Source organism: Ovis canadensis, chromosome X, assembly GCF_042477335.2.
Source record: "Ovis canadensis isolate MfBH-ARS-UI-01 breed Bighorn chromosome X, ARS-UI_OviCan_v2, whole genome shotgun sequence".
In the NCBI taxonomy this organism is placed as follows: domain Eukaryota; kingdom Metazoa; phylum Chordata; class Mammalia; order Artiodactyla; family Bovidae; genus Ovis; species Ovis canadensis.
The window spans coordinates 41,928,982-41,952,817 of NC_091727.1; the positions used below are offsets into that span (position 1 = coordinate 41,928,982).

A 23,836-nucleotide genomic window follows, 5' to 3' on the forward strand; every position below is an offset into this window, starting at 1 on the left:
GTGTATAATTTTAGTTGAGGTATAATTGTATGTTTCAGGTATACAATAGTGGTTCATAATTGTTAAAGGTTCTATTCCGTTTACAGTTATAAAATATTGGCTATATTCCCTTTGTTGTATAATATACCCTTGTATATTGTTTATTTCATACATATTTGTTCCTCTTAATCTGCTACCCCTATTTTGCCCTCCATTCTCTCTCCCCACTGGTTCTCTGTATCTGTGAGGTTTTGTTTGTTTCTTTTTTTTTGTTGTTATATTCACTGGTTTGTTTTATTTTTTAGACACTATAAGTGGTATCATACAGTATTTGTCTTTCTCTGAAGTATTTCACTAATGTCCTCCAGGTTCTTCTGTGTTGTTGCAAATGGCAAATTTTCATTCTTTTTTATGGCTGCATGGTCTTCCATTGTTTATATATACACGTCTTCTTTATCCAGTCATCTGTTGATAGACACTTAGGTTGCTCTCCTATCTTGGCAATTGTAAATAATGCTTGAACATTGAGGTGCATGTATCTTTTTGAATTAGTGTTAAAACATTTTTTTTTAAGTCGAGAATTCAGAATATCCAGCTAACGGGAGATTATCTAATACTTTTTACATGGAACACTGCTATTTATTTATCCTAGGATCATGCTTCTCTTTTGAAACATGTCCATGGTACAAGTTATCTATGAAATGCCACATTTTGTGGAGAACATTCATACAAGAATATTAAGGAGTCCAGTTGCTAGTCATGGCAGCCTGGGTATTTCGGATCAACCCTCCTGCTGAAGATGACCATAAAACTGCAAGTATAAATTTCATGCAGGCCTTCCTGTTCTGAGCCAGTAAGCATCTTCTGGAAGGGTGCCTGTTAGAGACAAGTAAGTAAGTTAGTAACTGCCTGTTCCAAAATGGCAATATTCAGCTAATCCCAAACTTGGAAGAAACCTTACACCTTTTCAATTTCATCTTAAAACTCATTATTTTGAGAGTACTTTGGAGTCTTATTTCAATATTCATTCTCAGCATGCTTGGAATTTAATTACCATAATGTTCTAGAATTTTAATAACACTTTAAAAATTTAATGGCAGTTTTCATCAAGGAACTGTGTCCTTGGAATGTACTGTGGTGACTTCCTGTAGACATGCTTTAGTTGGCATACACTTAGGCAGAGCCTTGTCTTTCACAAGGGGCCCCCAAGCTGCCAAGTGCAATTCATGGTCCTGTTTAGTCTGTGGATTTCAAAGAAATCTACCGTGTTAACAGTTTATTTTATAAGAGGACCTGTGGGATAAGTTTATCTCAGGTATCAGTGTGACAAACAGGCTTTGCTTCTGAGAAACATGTTTTTCTCTTCTGAACAGTGTGAAAACTACATGATTTCACTCTCCACCCCCCGCCCCCCGCCAACCCCACCCTCAAGGTCTATGGCATTTACCCCTAGTTGGATCTTCACCTACTAATTTTTTTTTTTTCTTTTACCTACTCATTTTTTCTTTTCTGACTTTTTTCATTTTCTTGCATGGACATGTATAAGTTGCCTCCAAATTTCAGAGTTAAAGTAGAAATCTATAAAATGAAACTTCACACTATTTTTTGTTTTGGTTTCTTACCAAACGAGTATCCTGAGACGGGAATTTAGATTTAAGGATGATAAAAATTAAATCTGGCAGCACAGCAACTCAAGTGATCTTACTCATTTCTTGCTTAGGACTTTGTCGTTCAGTTGCTTAGTTGTGCCGTGACTCTCTGTGACCCATGGACTGCAGCATGCCAGGGTTCCCTGTCCTTCATTATCTACTTAGGACTTGAAAGTGTTACTCCCTCAGTCACGTCTGACTCTTTGCAACCCCATGGATTGCAGCCACCTAGGCTCCTCTGTACATAGAATTCTCCAGGCAAGAATACTGGAGTGGGTTACTATTTCCTTCTCTAGGGGATCTTCCCAACCCAGGGATCAATCCCGCATCCCTATGTCTCCTGCATTGGCAGGCGGGTTCTTTACCACTAATGCCACCTGGGCTGAGAATCTACTAGGGGAGATCAAACAACTAGTGAGATTTGTTTTGAATGGTAATGTCAATAAGTTAGACATAGCTACAGGGTTACTATGTTTTAATCAAGCAGCCAAAATAAAAGTGTGTAGCACTAGAAGATAAGGCTGTGTTTTGATAATAGATCTGCTTAAAAGCTTAAGAAAGGAACTCGCATCATCCCTGGCCTTATTGTGCTTTTTCTCCTCTCACGTGCTTTCTATTACTTTCTCGTAGAGGAAGTATGAAGGGCTCTTGTTTAAGGACCAGTCTTCTGTTTGTGCCTTTCTCATCTATTTCTGCCTTTTTCAAAAACCTAGCAATCTCATCTTTTTTTTGCTTTTTAGTATTTATTTGGCTGCACGGGGTTTTAGTCGCAGCCTATATAATCTAGTTCCCTGACCAGGGATTGAACCCAGGCCCCCTGCATTGGGAGCAAGGAGTCTTAACCACTGGACCACCAGGGGATCCCCTCTCTCATCTGTTAATGCATTATCCATAATGCCCTCTCTCCCGGATTCTCTTTTTAATTAATTATTTTCAGCTGTGCTGGAGGCTTTTCTCTAGTTGCAGCAAGCTGGGGCTACTCTCCCGTGGCAGCGTGCAGGCTTCTTATTGCGGTGGCTGCTCTTGTTGCAGAGCATGGGCTCTAAAGTGCACCGGCTCAGTAGCTGTGGCTCCCAGGCTCTAGTGCACAAGTTCAGTAGCTGTGGCCCATGGCCTTAGTTGCTCCACAGCATGTGGGATCTTCCTGGATGAGGGATCGAACCTGTGTCTCCTGCATTGGCAGACAGATTCTTTAACATTATTCCAGCATCATAGTTGGTGGGGAGACACCAGAAGAATTTACAATTATTATTTAATGATGTACTGGAGATACTAACTGAAGCATATATTTTCCATATTTTTTTCCTACTCCAACATGTTATCAAAGAATTCCTCTATGTTTTCTTCTTTAAAAAACACATTTTTATTTTGTTTGTTTATTTTTAGCTGCATTGGGTTTTGATTGCAGCAGGCTGGCTCTTTGTTTTGACCCTCTGGCTTCTCTAGCTGCAGCTCTTGGGCTTGGTTGCCCTGGGGCATGTGGGATCTTAGTTCCCCATTCAGGGATTGAACCCCCGTCGGTGCATTGGAAGGCAGATTCTTAACCACTGAACCACCATGGAAGTCCCTGTTTTCTTCTTTTATAATAGTTACATGTCTATTTTTATGGCTATGTCTTATGGTTATATTTTATATATTAATTTTTTAATCTGTTTGGAGTTCATCTTGGTGAATGATAATGGTGTATAGATCCAACATTTTTTACTTTTTGACCCAGTTACCGTCTACTGAAGTATCTGTCTTTTCTACGCTATATTAGTTAGGATAGGGTTAAAATGTAACAAAGAGGCTCTGAAATGCAATGACTTAAACAAGGTAGTAATGATTTCTCTTACCTACCAGTACAGAATTCATGTTCATAGGTCAGTAGGTGACTCTGTTGCCCTCAGTCATTCGGATTGAAGTTCCTTCCCTTTTATTCCTCTACCTTTAGGGCAGTAGTTTTCAAAACATGATCCCTACTCCAGCAGCATCAACATCACCTGGGAACTTGTTAGAAACACAAATTCTTGGGGCCCACCCCAGATCTGCTGACTCAGAAACAATGGAGATGGGGTCCAGTGATCTGTGTTTTAACAAGCCCTCCAGGGGATTCTGATGCCCTTACGTGTGAGAACCCCTCATTTAGGGCATTGTCCTCATCTGTGTGGTTCAAATAAACCTGCATTATAGATAAGCTGAAAAAAGACAACCCAGAGGAGGCACACTAACCAATATTTTCATGTGTCAGTACAGAAGTGGCACACATCACTTTACTCATGCCATTTTGGCAAAATCTTCATCACATAGCCACATCTAACCACAAGGAAGATTGGGAATTGTAATTTAGCTGGGCACATTCTACTAGTAGAAAAGAAGGCGTGAATGTATTTGGGAGGGTACCTAACAGTCTCCAACACAGTTAACAATTTTCAGATATGAAACTCCCATTATACCAATGGACTTACTTCTGAAATTTTTCTATTGTGTTAACCCTGGCCTTTTATGTCATGTGCTAGATCCACATAGTTTTAATTGCTGAGGCTTTGTGATATGGTTTAATATCTTTAATATCAATGTTCTTTTAGAGTTTAATTTTTCTCTTCTTGCTTATTTTTATTTTCTATAGTTTAATTTTTATTGGAGTATAGATGCTTCTTGCTTATTATTATTATTTTTTAAATGACAGTTTAGGTCTAAACATTTGTTAGGTTTTTTGAAATGAAGATCTTTTACATTTTATGTGATGTTTATTTTTAGGTATTTTATGTTATTATTTGTCACTGTTATAAATGGAGTATCTTCTTCCACTATATTTCCTAGCTGCTAAAATCTTGGTCCAAGATAACTTCCTTTCTCACCAGAACTATTCTAACAGCCTCCTTAACTGGTCTCCCTGCCTCCTTTATGGTTTCTGATCGCTACCTGATTAGGTTCCTCCCAACTTCCCATCCACCCTGCTCCTATTAATATCATACCAACGTTCCAACCCCTAACCATGCCAACATCATCCTTTCGGCTAGATCCTCCTTTTTACTCATGGCTGTCTCCTCCTCATTCAGGTCTTAACTCAAATGCTGCCTCTTCAGAGAGGCCTACCCTGACATTGCTAGCTAACTAATAAAAGTTCCACGCAAGCCCTAAAGGAGAGATGTGCAATCTCAGACAGGACCCTGGGCCAGTACCTTGCCTAGGAAAGGTGCCGGCAGGAGCCACTGAGGCTGATGACTCTTCTTTGGTTGCACTTCCAGCTAGTGGGGGACAGGTCACAGAGGGCTGTGCTTCCACTGTCTCCTGGTCACTAGATGCGGTACATGCTTGCCAGATGCTTCCTGGTTACCTTGACACTCATATGTTGAGGGCCATCCTCCCCTACTGCCTTCCCTCCATGCAAAGATCTATAGCATGAAACCACTTTCACTTTCTAAAACCAAGATGTTGTCTCTTTATATGCAAGAGAACACCACCCCACTAACTGTGACCTTCAGCAAGTACCTTAACCTCTGAATCACAGCTTCTTTAGCGTGAAGTAGGAATAACAGTACCTGCCCATACACTTAGCCTGTGATAATTAAGGGGACAATGTATGTAAATTATCATATTATGATCCCATGATATCAATGGATATCTAATAGTAAACAGTCACAACTGTCACAAATAAAACCTTACCCCCCCAAACCCCCATCCTTCCTCTACTCTCCCAGGGTAGAAAGCTCAGAATCACCCTGACAACTTATTTCACTACCTCTCTCCACCAGCTGGTCACCCAAAGCTGCCTCATCGTTTCTGAACACTGCTCACGTTTGTGGTCCCTTCCCTTCCTTCCTGCCTTCAGCTCAGACCACAGAAACAGCTGTCTTTCTGCCTCCATCCTCTCTCCATCGGTGACACATCCCTCTCTGCTCTCCTCACTAACAGAACTCCAGTTTGGCTCAGGATGGATGTACTTCTCTAAGAATATTTGGCTCCTCAGCCTCCCTTGCAGCTTGAATCACCTTATCCCCCAGTTCTGGTCAATGTAGGTAGAAAGTCCCTAAGCTGAGCGCCCCTTCCCCAACAAAACCTCATGAGAAGACTTTTGGCTCTACTATTTTTTTTCTCTCTTAGAACTTGGAGCATAACACCCAGAGAGGCAGGAACTCTTCTGCAACCATGAGGACAAAAATATATGCTGACAATGGTGGAGTGGAAGATAAGCCAGCCTGTATTCTAGATGACCCGGTGAGGCCAGTGCCCCAGCCTGAGCTGTCTTTCTCTGGACCTCTTTTTACATAAGAAACATAAATCCCTGTGTATCTCATTCTCCATCCTTTGGGCTGCTATATTTGTAAGTCTTCGGCAGGTTTAATTTTTTTCTAAATAAAAAATTGAGACATAAAAGAACTTGTATGCTAGTGGAAAAGGACACATCCAATGATCTCTCATGACACAAATATTTTCCATCATATGAGATATTATTTACATGACCCTTCTGCAAATATTATAAAGTTCCTTGTTTTAAAACTCTAGCTGTATATTTTTTAAAAAGACAACACACATATACACACTCCTCCCAGGGATATGGAGAGCAATGATACTGTGTCATCATAGTTCCACTAGGACAGAGGTGAGCCTGCTACATGGAAAAACCAATAGCAAGTCATCCACAGCCAATGACTCTGTGATAATGACCATCACTCTTGTTTTAAGGTCTTCCCTGGTGGCTCAGATGATAAAGATAAAATTCTCTCTTTGAGTCATTGAACTTGCTAGTTCTTACAAGCACCCTGATATTAGGAATTGCAGTAGTTGTGATAATGGTAATGCAGTTATTTTTGAGAGGGGCTCCTTACCTTTTAGAGATACATTTTTAACAATGAAATGATGTCTGGGATTTGTTTCAAAATAATCAAAGGGGAAAGTGGGTCAGGGTAGAGATTAAGCAAGATTGGCCATGAGGTGATAGTGGTTGAAGTTGGGTGATGGGTAAGACTTAAAAAAAAAAAGTCCCTGGACTTCCCTCATGGTCCAGCGGTTAAGAATTCGCCTGCCAATGCAGTGGTCACAGGTTCAATCCCTGGTCTGGGAAAATCCCATATGCTGAGGGGTAACTAAGCCCATTGGGCTTCCCTTGTGGCTTACCTGGTAAAGAATCTGCCTGCAGTGTGGGAGACCTAGGTTCGATCCCTAGGTTGGGAAGGTCACCTGGAGAAGGGAACAGCTACCCACTCCAGTATTCTGGTCTGGAGAATTCCATGGACTGTATAGTCCATGGGGTCACAAAGAGTCGGACACTACTGAGCAACTTTCACTTTCAACTAAGCCCGTGAGCCACAACTCCAGTGGGTCCCTGTTGCCCTCATGGAAACCCAGATTCCTAATGTGTTGACATCGCATGGCTCCTGCTTCATCTTTCCTAACTCTTAAAAATTTTTTTTTCATCATTCCCTTGACTCCAGTCACACTGAACCACCTTTCTTTTTCTGATCCTGCCGGGTCTTTGTCTCACTTCCTGCCTTTTGTACATGCTGTTCTGTCAGAAACACTTCCTCCCCTTCCTCTGGCTAATTTACATCCTCCAAATCTCTTTAGTGATTGGATCCATCTGGGGCCTGGGGAAAAAAAAAAAAAAAACAACCCAGAAGCACACTTGGCAACATGAAAACAATTTACATGCAGTAAGATTGACTTTTTTAAGGGTGTACAGCTCTGAGTTCTAACATGTGTATAGACCTGTGTAACCACCACAATCAGGATATAGAATAGTCTCATCATCCTGAAACGCTCCCCAAAGGTATTATTTTATAAGTCACACCCTCCCCTCACCCTTACCTCCCCAGCAACCCCTATCTGTTCTCTAGTACTATTGTTTTATCTTTTTGAGAATGGTATATAAATGAAACCATAGAGTATATAACCTTTAGAAACTCGCTTCTTTCACTCAGCGTACCTTAGCGATTCAATCATATTATTGCATGCATTAACAGATCATTCCTCTCCTTTTATTGCTGAGCAAATAGTTTGTTGTATGGACGTACCGCAGTTATTTTCTCCATTCACATGTTGAAAGGCATTTGGATGGTTTCCATGTTTTGGTGATTATGAATAATACTGCTATAAACATTCCTATACAACTTCTTCTGCAGAAATAAGTTCTATGTTTCTACAGGTAAATGTCTACAAGTCAGATTGATGGGTCATGTGATAAGTACACATTTAATTTTATGAGACTGTCAAACTGTTTTCCATTGTGAACTCCCATCAGTAACATCTGAGAGTAGCCACCCTTCCATGTCATTGCATGACTAGCACTTGCTGTTGTATGTTTTTTTTTTAATTTTAGCCATTCTTTCTCTACACATTTTAAATTTTCATCCCTATTTTTAAAAAAATTATTTTATTGAAGTATAGTTGATTTACAATGTGCTAATTTCTGCTGTACAGCACAGTGATTCAGTTATACATATGTATACATTCTTTTTTATATTCTTTTTCATTATGGGTTATCACAGGATATTGAATACACTTCCCTGTGTTATACAGTAGGGCCTTGTTGTTTATCCATTCTATATGCAATGTGTTTTAGCTATTTTAATACTATGTATCTCCTGGTGCTTTTGTTTTCCTTTTCCCTAATTGTTAATGATGTTGACCATTTAGTCATGGGCCTATTTACCATATATATATTTTCTGTTTGTTTAAACCTTTTGCTTGTTTCAAAAACTGGTTTGTTTTCTTATTGTTGAGTATTAAGAGTTATTGATTTATTCTGGATAGAGGTCCTTTGTTGGATATGTGCATTACAGATATTTTTTCTGCAGTCTGTAGCTTGCTTTTCATTCTCTTTAAAAAAATTTAATAACACTTTTTTTTAATTGTGGGGAAAATACACATAAACATAACATTGATCATCTTGACCGTTTTTAGGTGAGCTCACTGGTTCGCTGTTAAGAACAATATTGTATAGGAACCTGGAATGTTAGGTCCATGAATCAAGGCAAGTTGGAAGTGGTCAAACAGGAGATGACAAGAATGAACATTAACATTTTAGGAATCACTGAAATAAAATGGACTGGAATGGGTGAATTTAACTCAGATGACCATTATATCTACTACTGTGGGCAGGAATCCCTTAGAAGAAATGAAGTAGCCCTCATAGTCAACAAGAGTCTGAAATGCAGTACTTGGATGCAATCTCAAAAACGACAGAATGATCTCTGTTCATCTCCAAGGCAAATCATTCAATATCACAGTAATCCAAGTCTATGCCCCAATCAGTAATGCTGAAGAAGCTGAAGTTGAATGGTTCTGTGAAGACCTACAAGACCTTCTAGAACTAACACCCAAAAAAGATGTCCTTCTCATTATAGGGGACTGGAATGCAAAGCAGGAAGTCAAGAGATAGCTAGAGTAATGGGCAAATTTGGCCTTGAAGTACAGAATGAAACAGGACAAAGGCTAATAGAGTTCTGCCAAGAGAATGCACTGGACATAGCAAACACCCTCTTCCAGCAACACAAGAGAAGACTCTACACATGGACATCACCAGATGGTCAACACTGAAATCAGATTGATTATATTCTTGTATTCTTTGCAGCCGAAGATGGAGAAGCTCTATACAGTCAGCAAAAACAAGAGCAGGAGCTGACTGTGGCTCAGATCATGAACTCCTTATTGCCAAATTCAGACTTAAATTGAAGAAAGTAGGGAAAACCACTAGACCAGGTATGATCTAAATCAAATCCCTTCCGATTATACAGTGGAAGTGATTCAAGGGATTAGATCTCATAGAGTGCCTGAAGAACTATGGATGGTGGTTCATGACATTGTACAGGAGGCAGTGATCAAGACCATCCCCAAGAAAAAGCAATGCAAAAAGGCAAAATGGTTGTCTGAGGAGGCCTTACAAATAGCTGAGAAAAGAAGAGAAGCTAAAGGCAAAGGAGAAAAGGAAAGATACACCCATGTGAATGCAGAGTTCTCCTTGAATGCAAGGAGAGATAAGAAAGCCTTCCTTAGTGATCAATGTAAAGAAATAGAAGAGATTCCAAGGTAACATTTCATGCAAACATGGGCACAATAAAGGACAGAAATGGTATGGAGCTAACAGAAACAGAGGATATTAAGAAGAGGTGGCAAGAATATACAGAAGAACTATACAAAAAAGATCTTCATGACCCAGATAACTACAATGGAGTGATCGCTCACACTAGCCAGACATCCTGGAATGTGAAGTGGGCCTTAGGAAGCATCATTACGACCAAAGCTAGTGGAGGTGATGGAATTCCAGTTGAGCTGTTTCAAATCCTAAAGGATGATGCTGTGAAAGTGCTGCACTCAATATGCCAGCAAATTTGGAAAACTCAGCAGTGGCCACAGGACTGGAAAAGGTCAGTTTTCATTCCAATCCCAAAGAAAGGCAATGCCAAAGAATGTTCAAACTATCGCACAATTGCACTCATCTCACACAGTAGCAGAGTAATGCTCAAAATGCTCCAAGCCAGGCTTCAACAGTACGTGAACCATGAACTTCCAGATGTTCAAGCTGGATTTAGAAAAGGCAGAGGAGCCAGAGATCAAATTGGCAGCATCTGTTGGATCATCAAAAAAAGCAAGAGAGTTCCAGAAAAACATCTACTTCTGCTTTATTGACTACACCAAAGCCTTTGACTGTGTGGATCACAACAAACTGTGGAAAATTCTTAAAGAGATGGGAATACAAGACCACCTTACCTGCCTCCTGAGAAATCTGTATGCAGGTCAGGAAGCAAGAGTTAGAACTGGACATGGAACAACAGACTGGTTCCAAATCGGGAAAGGAATACAAAGCTGTGTATTATTACCCTGCTTATTTAACTTATATGCAGAGTGCATCATGCGAAATGCCAGGCTGGATAAAGCACAAGCTGGAATCAAGATTGCTGGGAGAAATACCAACAAACTCAGATGATAATAAATAATGCAGATGATACCACCCTTATGGCAGAAAACGAACTAAAGAGCCCCTTGATGAAAGTGGAAGAGGAGAGTGAAAAAGTTGGCTTAAAACTCAACATTCAGAAAACTAAGATCATGGCATCCAGTCCCATCACTTCATGGCAAATGGATGGAGAAACAATGGAAACAGTGACAGACTTTATTTTTGAGGACCTCCAAAATCACTGCAGATGGTGACTGCAGCCACGAAGTTAAAAGACGCTTACTCCTTGGTAAAAAAGCCATGACCAACCTAGACAACATATTTAAAAAGCAGAGACATTACTTTGCCAACAAAGGTCTGTCTAGTCAAAGCTATGGTTTCTCTAGTAGTCATGTATGGATGTGAGAGTTGGTCTATAAAGAAAGCTGAGCACCGAATAATTGATGCTTTTGAATTGTGGTGTTGGAGAAGACTCTTAAGAGTCCCTTGGACTAGGGCTTCCCTGGTGGCTCAGCTGGTAAAGAGTCCCTTGGACTGCAAGGAGATCTAACCAGTCAATCCTAAAATCAGTCTTGAATATTTATTGGAAGGATTGATGCTGAAGGTGGAACTCCAATACTTTGGCCACCTGATGCAAAGAGCTGACTCATTTGAAAAGACCCTGATGGTAGGAAAGAGTGAAGGCAGGAGGAGAAGGGGACGACAGAGGATGAGATGGTTGGATGGCATCACCAACTCAATGTACATGAGTATGAGCAAGCTCTGGGAGTTGGTGATGGACAGGGAAGCCTGGCATGCTGCAGTCCATGGGGGTCGCAAAGAATCAGACATGACTGAGCGACTGAACTGAACTGAAGTGAACTGGTATTAAGTTCATTCATGTTGTTGTGCAGCCATCACCACCATGCATCTCTGAAATGTTCATCTTGCAAAACAAACTCTGTACCTCTAAAACAGTAACTTCCCATTTCCCCCTCCCCCAACCACTGTTCTACTTTCTGCCTCTACAGATTTCGCTATTCCGGGTTCCTCACGTAAGTGGAATCATACAGTATTTGGCCTTCTCTGATTGACTTAATTACAGTCACCTCTACGCTCTTTTTGGTTATTATATTCATGGAATATCTTTCTCCATCCTTTCACTTTCAGTCTATTTGTATGCCTAGATCTAAAGTGAGTCTCTTGCAGATAGCAAACAGTTGGGTCATTTTAAGAAATTTATCCTATAAATTTCTGTCTTTTTATTGTAGAGTTTAATCCACTACATTAAAAAATCACTTACATTTAATGTAGTTATTGATATATTAGATTTAGAACCATCATGTTATTATTTTGTTTTCTGTTTTTCCCCATGCCTTTTTATTCCCCCGTTTTTCCTTTTCTGCCTTCTTTTGGATTCTGGGAATATTTTTAAACATTTGTTTAATTTATTAATTGGATTTTTTTTTTACTCTATTTCATTGTGTAGGTTTTTATTTATGTATTTGGTTGCACCAGGTCTTAGTTGTGGAATGTGGAGTCTAGTTCGCTGACCAGGGATCAGACCTTGGAGTCTTAGCCAGTGGACTATCAGGGAAGTCCCCCACTATATAGTTTTTTAAATGGTTGCTCTAGGGATTATTATACATATACATAACTTTTCACTAATATTTTATTACTCCAAAAGGAGTGTGGAAACCTTCCCATCATATAAGACCATTTACTCTTTTTTATGTTTTAGTTATTGTATGTATTACATCTATGTACATTAAAACTCCTGTAGGAAGCATTACAATTTTTGCATTCAAATGTCATATGTATTTTAAAGAACTTAGGAGGAAAAACTCTATCATATTTACTTAGATACTTACCATTTTTCTTTCTTTTCTTTCATTTGTAAAATTTCATATTTCCTTCTGGTATCATTTACTTTCTGTCTAGAGAACTTCTTTTTAGAGCAGGACTCACAGTGGCATATTCTCTTAGCTTTTCTTCATCTGAGAATGTCTTTATTTTGCCTACATTCTGAAAGATATTTTCACAAGATATAGAATTCTGAGTTGACAAATTTTTCAGCACTTAAAAATGTTATTTTTAAACTTCTGGCCTTATGGTTTCTGATGAGAAATATCTAGTCATTTGAATCATTATTCCTTTGTATGCAATGAATTGTTTTTCTTTGCTTTAATTTTTTTTCTTTGTCTTTGCTTTTCAGAAGTTTGGTTGTGTGTCTGGGATTTATTTCTTTGAGTTTATAATTTTTTTTTTCAATCGTTTTGAATCTTTATGCTCATGTCTTCCTTCAAATTTGGGAAAATTTCCAATTTATTTCTTCAACTATTTTTTTCTGCATCATGCTTCTCCTTTCTACTTCAGACTCCAATGACATGAATCTTACACCTTTGGTCAAATCCTGGATGTTGGGTTTGTTTTTTTTTAAGTCATTAATTTTATTTTTTGGCTGTGTAGGGTCTTGGTTTCAGTGCACAGGCTCAGTAGTTGTGGCACACTGGCTTAGTTGCCCTGAGGCATGTGGGATCTTAGTTCCCCAACCAGGGATGGAACCTGAGTCCTCTGCATTGGAAGGTGGATTCTTAACTACTGGACATCAGGAAGTCCTAGTTCACTTAAAAAAAAATCTTTTTCCTTCTGTTGTTCAGATCAGATAATTTCTGTTGATGTATCTTCAAGGTTACTGAGTCTTCTCTGTTATCTCCATTTTTATTGAGCGCATCCAGCAAATTTGTATTTCTTATTTCAGTTATTCTAATTTTTAAGTTCTAAAATTTCTTCTACTTGGTTTATTTTTGTAGCTTCTATTTTTTTTTTCCTACTGACACTTTTTATAATTCCAAGAGTATTTGCTCATACTCCTTGGAGCATGATTATACTATCTGTTTTAGAGTGTTTTCTGACATTTCCAACACCTTGGTCACCTTAGGGTTGGTATCTATGGATTGTCTTTTCCCTTGTGAGTTATTGTGATTTTCTTGGTTCTTCATATGCCAAGGCATGTTATATCCTGGACATTTGACTGTTATGTTATCAGACTCTGAGTCTTGCTTAGATTCTATGGAAAATGTTAATTTTTTTTTTTTGTTTGTTTCTTTCAGGTAGGTTTAGACACCAAGTTCTGACCTCTCCTTTTGTAGGCTGTGGTTCCAATATCAGTTTAGTTTTGAAATATTTTGCAGTGCTATTCAGATCTGCTCCATGTGTGGGCCACCCGGGAGCCAGTCTGCACGCTAGACAGCGTTGTGCTCCGTAGCTTAGCCGTCAAAATCTTCAGTATTGACTCTTTAGAGTCAAGGCCATATATGTGGGCTTGGGCTTGAGTCCAGGACTTTACGCACAACTTTATGTGATCCCTTTCTCAATTTCCCTTCTCTTTGCAATCACTCTATATTCCTCAGCTCCAAGAGGACCCCCATCCTGGTCCTATGGTTAGAAAGCCTGGGCCTTAGCCTCGTGGCTCTGCCATATAGCTCCTGTGACAGAGTTTGCTTTCTTTTAATTTTCATTTCATTTCATTTTTAATTTTAAAAAATATTTGTTTATTTATGGCTGTGTTGGGTCTTCATTGCTGTGTATGGGCTTTCTCTAGTTGTAGAGATTGGGGGCTACTCTCTAGTTTTGGTGTGTGCGTTTCTCATTGCAGTGGCTACTCTTGTTGTAGAGCACCGGCTCTGGGCACGTGGGCTCAGTAGTTGCAGGTCAAGGGCTCCAGAAGTTGTGGCGCATGGGCTTAGTTGCTCTGTGGCATGTGGGATCTTCCCCAACCAGGGGCTGAATCGGTATCCCCTGCATTGCAAGGCTGATTCTTAACCACTGGACCACCAGGGAAGTCCTCATTTCATTTTTTTGGCTGTGTGGCTTGTAGGGTCTCCTTGACCAGGGACCAAACTCACGTCATTGGCAGTGAAATCGAGGAATCCTAACCATTGGACCTCCAGGGAATTTCCTCTATCTGTTTTCACGGTCAAGCTGAAGAAGGACAAAACAATCAAAAAGCAACAGTGATTTCCTGAGTTCTTTGTACCACATTTCCTCTAGTTAGAGAGAATTCCTTTGGTTAGAGAGAAATTTTAGGTACCTGCTCAGCCACTGTTGCCATTGCTGCTGCCATGGGACTGTAGCTTTGAAAGTGGGACTTGCTTGGGGTTTGGAGTTGGAGGGAAAAAAAGGTATTTTTCCACTTTCTCTATCATTTGGGGCTCCCCTTCCCATTCTATGAACCAGAAAGAGAACACTTATGTGAATATCTTTCGCTGCACATCTGGTATACAATTCTGGGATTTGTACTGTCTTAATCCAGGCCAGGAGATATGGGAGGTAAAAAAAAAAAGTCTAGGAATCTCACCACTGGATTGGCCATTCTTTGAGTTCTGATATATATCCCCAGTCTACCTGCTACCATTTTCTTTTCACAGTCCTCAAATAAGGTGCTTCATACACTCAGCCCAGGATTTTCAGTTGCATTTAGTGAGAGAAGCAGGATTGAAAGTAATTCTTCCATCATCTTAACCAGAATCAGAACCTAAGTTTTTATTTTGAATTTGGATTTACAAACATGTCACACAAAAAAGGACAAAGACTTTCTACATATCCTTCACTCAGCTTCTCCTGGTTCTAATAGTGTACATAAACCTGAACGAACTTTTTGGCCAACCCAATACAATGATCAAAACCAGGAATTTAAGCTCAGTGTGATGCTGTGAATCTTAGCAACAGCAACAACAACAACAAAACACCCAATTAAAAAATAGGCAGAGAAGCTGAGTAAACATTTTTCCAAAGATGACATACAGATGGCCAACAGGCACATGCAAGGATGTTCAACATCACTAATTATTAGGGAAATGCAAATCAAAACTACTGCATGTTTTTACTTGTATGTGGAATCTAAAAAATCAAACAGGGCTTCCTTGTTGGCTCAGTGGTAAAGAATCCACCTGCCAAAGCAGGAGACACGGGTTTGATCCCTCGTCTGAGAAGATCTCACATACAGCAAAGCAACTAAGCCTGTGAGCCACAACTATTGAGCCTGTGCTCTCGAGCCCAGGAATCGCAACTACTGAGCCTACATGCCACAATTCCTGGAGCCTGAGTGGCCTAGAACCTGTGCTCTGAAACAAGAGAAGCCACTGCAATGAAAGGCCGGGGCACCACAACTAGAGATTAGCCCCGCCTCACTGCAACTAGAGAAAAGAGCATGCAGTAACAAACACCCAGCACAGCCAAAAAAAAAACAAAACAAAACACACACACACACACACAAAAGAATGGCTAAGTAAAATAAAATAAAAAATTAAAAACAGAACAAATGAACAAACATAACAAAACAGAAATAGAGTTATAGATACAGGGAAACAGATGGTTGCCAAAGGGGAGAGGGTAGGGACAGGAAAAAATTAGGTGAAGGAGATTAAGAAGTACAGACTTTCAGTTGTGAAATAAATGAGTCACGGGTATGAAATGCACAGTGTGGGGAAAATAACTATGTAATATTTTTGTATGGTGACATACCATAACTAGACTTACCATGGTAATCATCATTTGAAATATCAAATCACTATGTTGTGTAACAGGAACTAACAGTGTAGCAGATCAATTATATTTCAAAAACAAACTCATAGAAAAAGAGATCAGATTTGTGGTTGTCAGAAGCAGCAGGTAGGGTGGACGGGGAATTGGATGACAGTGGTCAAAAGGTACACACACACTACCAGTTATAAGTAAATACCAAGGGATGTAATGTACAACCTGATTAATATAATAATCAACACTCAGCCATAAAAAAGATGAACTGTTATCCATTAATGACAACACTGGATTGATGTTGAGGGTATCTGGCTAAGTGAAATAAGTCAGATGGAGAAAGACGTACTGTGTGATTTCACTTATTTGTGGAGTCCAAAAAAACAAAAAAAAGAACAAACAAACCAAACAAAAATAAATATGTAAATACAGAGAACCAAGGAGTGATTACCAGAGAGGAAGGGGTAGGGTTGGGGAAGGGCAAAAATGGGTAAAGGGGATCAGCTATAGGATGACACATGGAAGCTAAACTTTTGGTGGTGAGCATACTGCAGGGTATACCGAAGTAGGAATGTTGCACACATGAAACTTACATAATGTTAGAGACCAATATTACCTCAATAAAAACAAAGAATAATAGCAAAACAAAAATCTATGAAATTAATTCAAATTTCACCTTTTTTAAAAAACCAATATTATTTTACTGTTTTAGGATCCAACCCAGGATTCCTCATTGCATTTAGTCCTTATATCTCAGTCTCCTCCAATCTCTGACGGTTCTTCCCTTGTCTTTCGTTGATGCCTCTAAAGTGTACTGGTCATGTATTTTGTGGAATATCTCTCCGTTCAGGTTTGTCTGATGTTTTCTTGTGGTTCGACTGAGGTTATGCATTTTTTAGCAAGAATCCACACAATGATGCTATGCTCCTTTCACCATATCTGGGGATACAGGATATTAATGTGTCTCATTACTGATGATGTTAAGGTGGTTTGTGCTGTGTTTCTCCATTGAAATTTACTATTTCCTCCTTGGTTATTAATAAATATCTTGGAGAAGATAGTTTGAAACTATGTGTCTATCCTGTTTCCCTTCACACTTTTGCTCTTGGCTTTTATTTATTTATTTTTTGGAGCTTTCTGAAAGATCTTTAATAAGGTACCTTGGGAACTCAATTCAAAAAAAAAAAAAAGAAAAGAAAATCAGGTTGGTTTAACTATTACAGATGTTTCAGTGCAGCTCCAAAACTCTTTATAAATACAGTCATTTGAAGAGGTGGTCCTGGTCCTGGATCAGATTATTCCTGAGAACAGTAAGAAGGGGGAGAATTGTGATGTTTGGAATATGCTGCTGCTGCTAAGTCACTTCAGTCATGTGTGACTGTGTGTGACCCCATGGACTGCAGCCTACCAGGCTCCTCCGTCCATGGGATTTTCCAGACAAGAGAACTGGAGTGGGTTGCCATTGCCTTCTCTGTGCTCTCGGCTTTTAGCATCCATCAGTGGATCTTGCCCGCCACTGTTATTACTGTGTTGTGTGTTGTTCGTATTTCCCCTCGTTCCTTTTACATTTATTAATTGGAATTCTCCTGCAAGGAAGAGCTGTCTCTTCTCCCTCATTTATTTATTGTTTTGCCCACACCCCTTGGCTTGTGGGATCCTATTTCTCCAACCAGGGATCACACCCACACCCTCGACTGTGAAAGTGCAGAGTCCTAACCTCTGGACCACCAGGGAAGTCCCATTTATTCATTAATTCAGTTATTACTATTAGGATGGACTCCTGGATATTTATTTTATTCGATAGGATATAATTCAATACTGTCATTATTTAGTTTGTTCTTCAAATCGTTCTAACTTTGGCCGTTAAGAGCTCTTTCAGGGGCGTCCCCAGTGGCCCCAGTGGTTGAATCCATGCTTCCATTGCAGGGGGAGCAAGTTTAATCCTTTGTCATGAACTAAGATCTCATAAGCTGCATGGCCCGGCCAAAAAAAATAAATAACAGAGGGTGGGGGGGGGGATAAAAGGTGGACTTTAGTGCCCTTTCAACATTCTTCCATCCTTTCGCAAGCACTTCCTTACTTTCTTGATGCAGAACTTTTGAGATTTTTTAAAAAATTTGTCTGTGCTGGGTCTTCACTGACGCACGTGGGCTTTCTCTAGTTACAGCGAGTGGGAATACTCTTCCTTGTAGTGTGCCAGCTTCTCATTGCAGTGGCTTCTCTTGTTGAGGATCACGCTCTAGGGCGTTTGGGCTTTAGTAGTTGGGGCACATGGGCTCAGTGGTTGTGCTGCACGGGCTTAGTTGCTCTGAAGCATGTGGAGTCTTCCCAGATCAAGGATCAAACCGATGTCCCCTGCATTGGCAGGCGGATTCCTAACCACTGGACCAGCAGGGGAGTCAGAGATATATATTTTTTTAATTGAAGGGACCATTTGCAAAGGTGTTGGCAGGATGAAAGGAATTAACAGGGGATATTGAGGCACCCAGCAACTAGCAACAGCAGGAAGCCATTAACACCCATAGATCTGAAGGGGTAGGTGGAGGCAATGATGCTCTGGCAGGAGCTGAAGCCATGAAAAGGGGCCACTTGACAGAAGCCATGGCCACAAATGGTTCTGGCACTGCCAGAACTACAGTGGGGCATAAAACAAAGAAGAATGGAGACTCCAATTTCTTTTTTTTTCCACCTCAGTCTCCTGCCTGTTTTTCTGATGAGCTGGATCACCTAGAAGCCAGAGAGGCAAGGGAGCTTGGTTGCTGAAGTCTGTTAAAGGTCAGCTTCCAAGCATAGAATGGATCTGGGGGCAAATGGAGAATACCCATCACAAAATATCACTCCTTCCAAGAGTCCTTTCCTGACTGCCAAGCCTGGTCAGATGCCTACAGCCTCCTTGTCCGAGCACTATCATGGCATATTGCTAGTTTCCCCCTATTGGTCTCTCTCTAGATAGTCAGAGAAGTGGAGCTGCCCTGTGACCCCTCTCAGGGATGGCCCTTGGTAGGCTCTTAGTATATGTTGTGGGAAAAGATGAGATCAGGGTGATGCAGGCCAGAGATGGAACGGTCACAGGGACCACCACTCCCCCAGGATTCCGCTCCTGGATCTGGTCACCCTTTAACCCTTTGGAGGCCGAACACATACATCATGTAGTCTTCATGTCTCCGTGTCTTTTACATGCTATTTGCTGTCCTTGGAATGCTGATTCCTACAGCCGGTAGGTGATATTAGATGGGCCAGATGATGTTGAAGTTGGGTGATAGGAATATAGGAGCTCATTGCACCAGTCTCTCAGTTTTTGTCTGCCTGAGAATTCCCATAAGAATAGATTCTAAAAGCAACATTTATGGGGCACACACTGCATGCCAGAGCTTTTGCTTACAGATGCTGGGGACACAGTGGTGAACCAGCTAAATGTGTGTGTGTGTGTGCTCAGTCACTCAGTTGTGTCCAACTCTTTGCCACTGTAGCCCACCAGGCTCCTCTGTCCATGGGATTCTCCAGGCAAGAATACTGCAGTGGGTTGCTGTTTCCTCCTCCAGGGGATCTTCCTGACCTAGGGATCAAACCCTCATCTCCTGTGGCTCCTGCATTGGCAGGCCACTGCAATTCTTTACCACTAGTGCCATCTGGGAAGCCCCAGCTAATGGAAGAAAGGAGGCTATACAGCCGCTCCTCCTACTGGAAGATTCCTCTCTGCTCCATGTCCTGCCCTGGCCATGCTCAGGTGGCCTGCCCCCCACCCCCTACCTGTCTCCTCCATAACTCTGACCCAGCACAGAAATGAACAGGATTTTCCTGGCTGAACTGTTGCCTGACCTTGTCCCCACCATTCATATATTGAAACCCTAAACCCTCGATATGGTGACATATGGAAATGGGGCCTTGTTGAACAAGCATCACTGGTGTCCACTGGTGTCAGCAGTAGGGATAGAGGCTAGACAAGTAAATCTATGCTGCTGGCACAAATACTGAGCTCCAGAATGGTGCTGGGGTGGTAGGTGACCGTTTTTTATGTGAAATCGATGTAAGGGGCTCATTTAAAGCTTTGTATGTTGAATTATTTTGGTGAAGAGAACGGTGCAGGATTGTCCTTTAGTAATTAACAATACATATCTATCCAAACTGAATATATACGTTCCCTGACCTAGCAATTCCGCTCCTAGGTATAGACCCAATAGAAAGGCAAATGGTTGTCTACCCAAAGATAAAAATGTTCACAGGAGCACTCTGGAACAGCCCCCAGCTAGAAACTACCCAAATACCTGCCACCAACATGGAACAGAGAAAGGGTTGGTGTCTTCACACAACTGAATACTATATAGTAACAAGAATGAACAAGCTATTGGTATCACATGGATGAGTCTCATCATATGGAAGGAAAAGGCAAACAAGCATGAGTTCATACTGAATGATCTGTTTATATGAAGCGCAAAGGGAGACCAACGAATCCCTGATATTAGAAGTCAGGATAGTAGCTATACTTCACTAAAAAGTTTTAAAAATCCATGAGACAAATGGTTTACAAAGTACCTTTGCACATCTGTTGTCTTGTTTTTCTGTTCTTTCTCAGTCCAACAATACTTCTTTTCAGATATATGATTTATATGTAGCAAAGTGCAGAAATCCTAAGTGACCAGCTCAGTGAATTCTGCCACATGTCTACCCCACCTGGGTAGATGAAATTATAGAACATTGCAGCAGTCCTGAGAGTTCCCCTACATTATCTTCTTTTCTTTTCATTGACAACCTCAGGCTAGCAAAGGAACATCAGCCTGAGACACGGAGACCTGCCGAAGTGCCACTGCCTCCCTGGAGGCAGGACAGCACTGCCCTCAGGGCGGAGGAATGGCTGAGAGGTCCTCTATCTTGAGCTTGCAATATTAGCCAATGAATTAAATTCCTGAAACAGGAGGCTCTGTCCCCCTTTACATATAGCCAGGAGGGGAGTTGGGGTGGCAGGATGGGAGGCACTGTTTAGTTATTTTTTTAACCTTGGTCATTTTCCAGAGCCATCTGCCAACCATCAACATTCTGGACGATGCCCTAGAGTCTGAGGGTTATCATCGCCAGGTGGGGGGATGCTAGTGCCAGGCTAGAAACTGCCCCCTGGGGACAGAGTGGCCCCCAACCCACCAAACTGGGTGGGCAGGGCACCTGGTAAGGAACAAGGCAGTTCCAATCCACTGATGCTGCTATGGATTGAGGCCTGGAACGTGCCCCCAACCGAAGCTTCTGGAAGGTCAGTGTGGATGCATTCAGAGTCCAGTTCTCACTGTCCCCCAAGTCTGGTCTGGGGCTGGATGAAGTTGGAGGGCTGACCCTAAGCAAGCTCGAGGGAATAGAAGGTGCACCTTGGGGACTTCCCTGGTGGTCCAGTGGTTGGGAATTCACCTTGCAGTGCAGGGGTTGTGGGTTTGATCCCTGGTCAGACTACGTGACCTCAGTGAAAGATCCCACATGACGCAACAGACTCCATGTGCTGCAGGCAACTAAGACCCGACAGAGCCCAATAAATAATTTCCTTTTTTTAAAAAAAGGTGTACCATGAGCTCCCCCATGGATTTCTCCCTCCAGTTCAAAGCCCTTTCTTGAACGGCTTCTATCCCTAGGACACGGTGCTGGGGACACAGCCCGAAAACCTGGGTGGCCTCATTTCCTCAAAACTCTGGGAAGTTTCTTGGCCCTCTTAGGAGAAGTCCTCTTAACTCTTCCAGTCACGAACAGAGCTCCCCTACCCCCTCCTGGGACTGGAACCCCATTCTGGAAAGGCCAGAAGACTGCCGAGGAGGCAGGGGTCAAAGGTCTCACCTGCTTCTCCCTCAGGGCAGAGTCCGGTTAGCTCCGCTCTCACTGGCTTCTGCAAGTGGGAGGTTGAGGAGCTGGTGACTCATCCGATTTCTGGGAAGGAAAGGATCAGAGGTTCCGATAGGCTTATTTGTTTATGACTGAGATCTGGATCACGAGGCGACATGCGAACCATACAAAGGCTTGATAAAATTTAGCAGAGACTTGGGCAGCAGACCGTGTGGAATCCATTCGTTTTTCTATTTAAAAAGGTGGGAGAGGGGAAAGCCTTCATTCCAAAGCTGCAAATGAACTTACACCATCTGCTCCTCTCCCAGCCAAGGAATACAATTCCAGGAAGTAGGAGAAGGGAGCCCTGTCGGGGCTGATCGGTGATGGCTGTCAGCCGTGAACAGTTGTTTATCCTCAACGACTATTTCCACGTAGACCTCTTGCAGGGGTCTGCTGTTCTCGACGTGGCAGAGAGGAAACAAAACCTCTGATTCCCTGTACAGCAGTCGGCCACCCCCACCCCCCGCCCCGCCCCGCCCCGCCCCCTCCACCATTTGACTGACATGCGGTGGCCTTGGCTGAGTCCTCCCTGGGACTCGGTAACAAACCCAGAGACAAAGAAAAGCCGGGGCTCGGCTGACTCTGACCCACCCCACAGGGAGCCTGCGCCGGCAAGGCAAGGAAACACCCTTCAGTTGTTCCAGGGACTAAGGTTTCACTTGGTTCAAAGAAATGTTCTTTGTGCTCTCAGGAACTATGCTTCTGAGTAACAGCTGTCAGGGTCCTACACAAATAGCTTCATGTGGATTTGCCACAGGATCCGGGGGCGGGGGGTGGGGTGGGGTGGTGGGCTTCGCTATGAATTCTAACCCTATGATTTCAGCACCTTTTCTCTCCATGTGTGTGGAGGGGAGAGGGGACTAGAATCATTTCTGGATAGGAAGTCATACAGGCAAAAAGAAAAAAACAAAACAAAACACCTCAGAAACAAACAAAAAAGAGGACGCTTTGCTTTGAGTACAAAGGAGCCACGCCTCGGCCTGCCTGAAAGGTCCTTCAAGAGAGATACAGAACTAGACAGCTAAAACCACACGCTGCCCAAGCCTCAGTGAGATCGAGGTGAAACGGGAACTTCCTGTTTATTTGAGTCCTTTAAAGCTGTGGGGGCGGGGATTTAAACCAGGGCTGTAGCACTTCGAAGGAATCACAACTGCTAGATCAGTCTGGAAAATTGTGGCACCCCCTGGCCCACGGACCACGCCCTCCGGTTCCCACCTGAGAACTAGACGGAGGTAATAGCATAATCAAGCAAAGGAGTGAGCCAGGGCTACCACCAGATGCTTTCAATTAGCCGATTTTAACCTTACAGCATCCTTCTTGGGATGGGGGTGGAGAGCAGGGGTGAGGATGGAGAGCAAATGCCATCCTCATTTTTTTTTTTTTTTTTTACACAATAGAGGCCTGCCCCGGAGGCTAAATGACCCAGTCACACACAAACAGCAACACAAAGGCTGAGTCAGAACTTGGCTGGGTCTCAGGCCTTACCCCCAGAGCAGCTACTTCCTCCTAAATATCTCTAAGCCCTCCGTTTCTTGGGCCTTTAGTTTTAGCACCTGGGCTGCCATGCTTTTGCTCCTAGTTACGCTGTTTCCACCACCTCCATCTGAGGATCTCTGTGGAAGTGAAACTGCGTACCGCAGCTGGGACTTAAGCCCTATTGTGCCTCAGATGGGACTTGAACCTACAATCTTTGGCTTAGGAAAGGGATTTGAACCCCAAATCTCCCAGCTGAAACTGCATACCTCGTCTCAGGACTTAATGAAGCTCAGGTTCTTTACGTCTTGGCCCAGAAGGAATTCGGTAAGAGGCAAACTGATAAGTAGATTTTCTGAGAGATACACACTCCACAGATAGCCTGTGGGCCATCTCAGAAAGGGAGAGGAGGTGTATGCTTGTCTCTCTGTGTAAGTGGTTAGTTTTTATGGGCTGGGTAATTTCATAAGCTAACAATGGG

General features: G+C 41.9%; 1 long non-coding RNA gene across 2 annotated transcripts; it reads right to left on the reverse strand.

Moving 5' to 3' along the window:
- Positions 1–228: 228 nt before the first annotated feature.
- Positions 229–22,357, reverse strand: LOC138930974 (uncharacterized). 2 transcript variants are annotated; one of them, XR_011446313.1, is made up of 5 exons: positions 22,129–22,340; positions 21,835–21,924; positions 12,357–12,510; positions 7,060–7,198; positions 229–855 (listed from the first exon to the last, which is right to left on the reverse strand). It is a non-coding gene; the product is annotated as an uncharacterized lncRNA (long non-coding RNA). The 2 variants fall into 2 exon arrangements; XR_011446312.1 differs by lacking the exon at positions 7,060–7,198 and having other exon boundaries at positions 22,129–22,357.
- Positions 22,358–23,836: the final 1,479 nt, after the last annotated feature.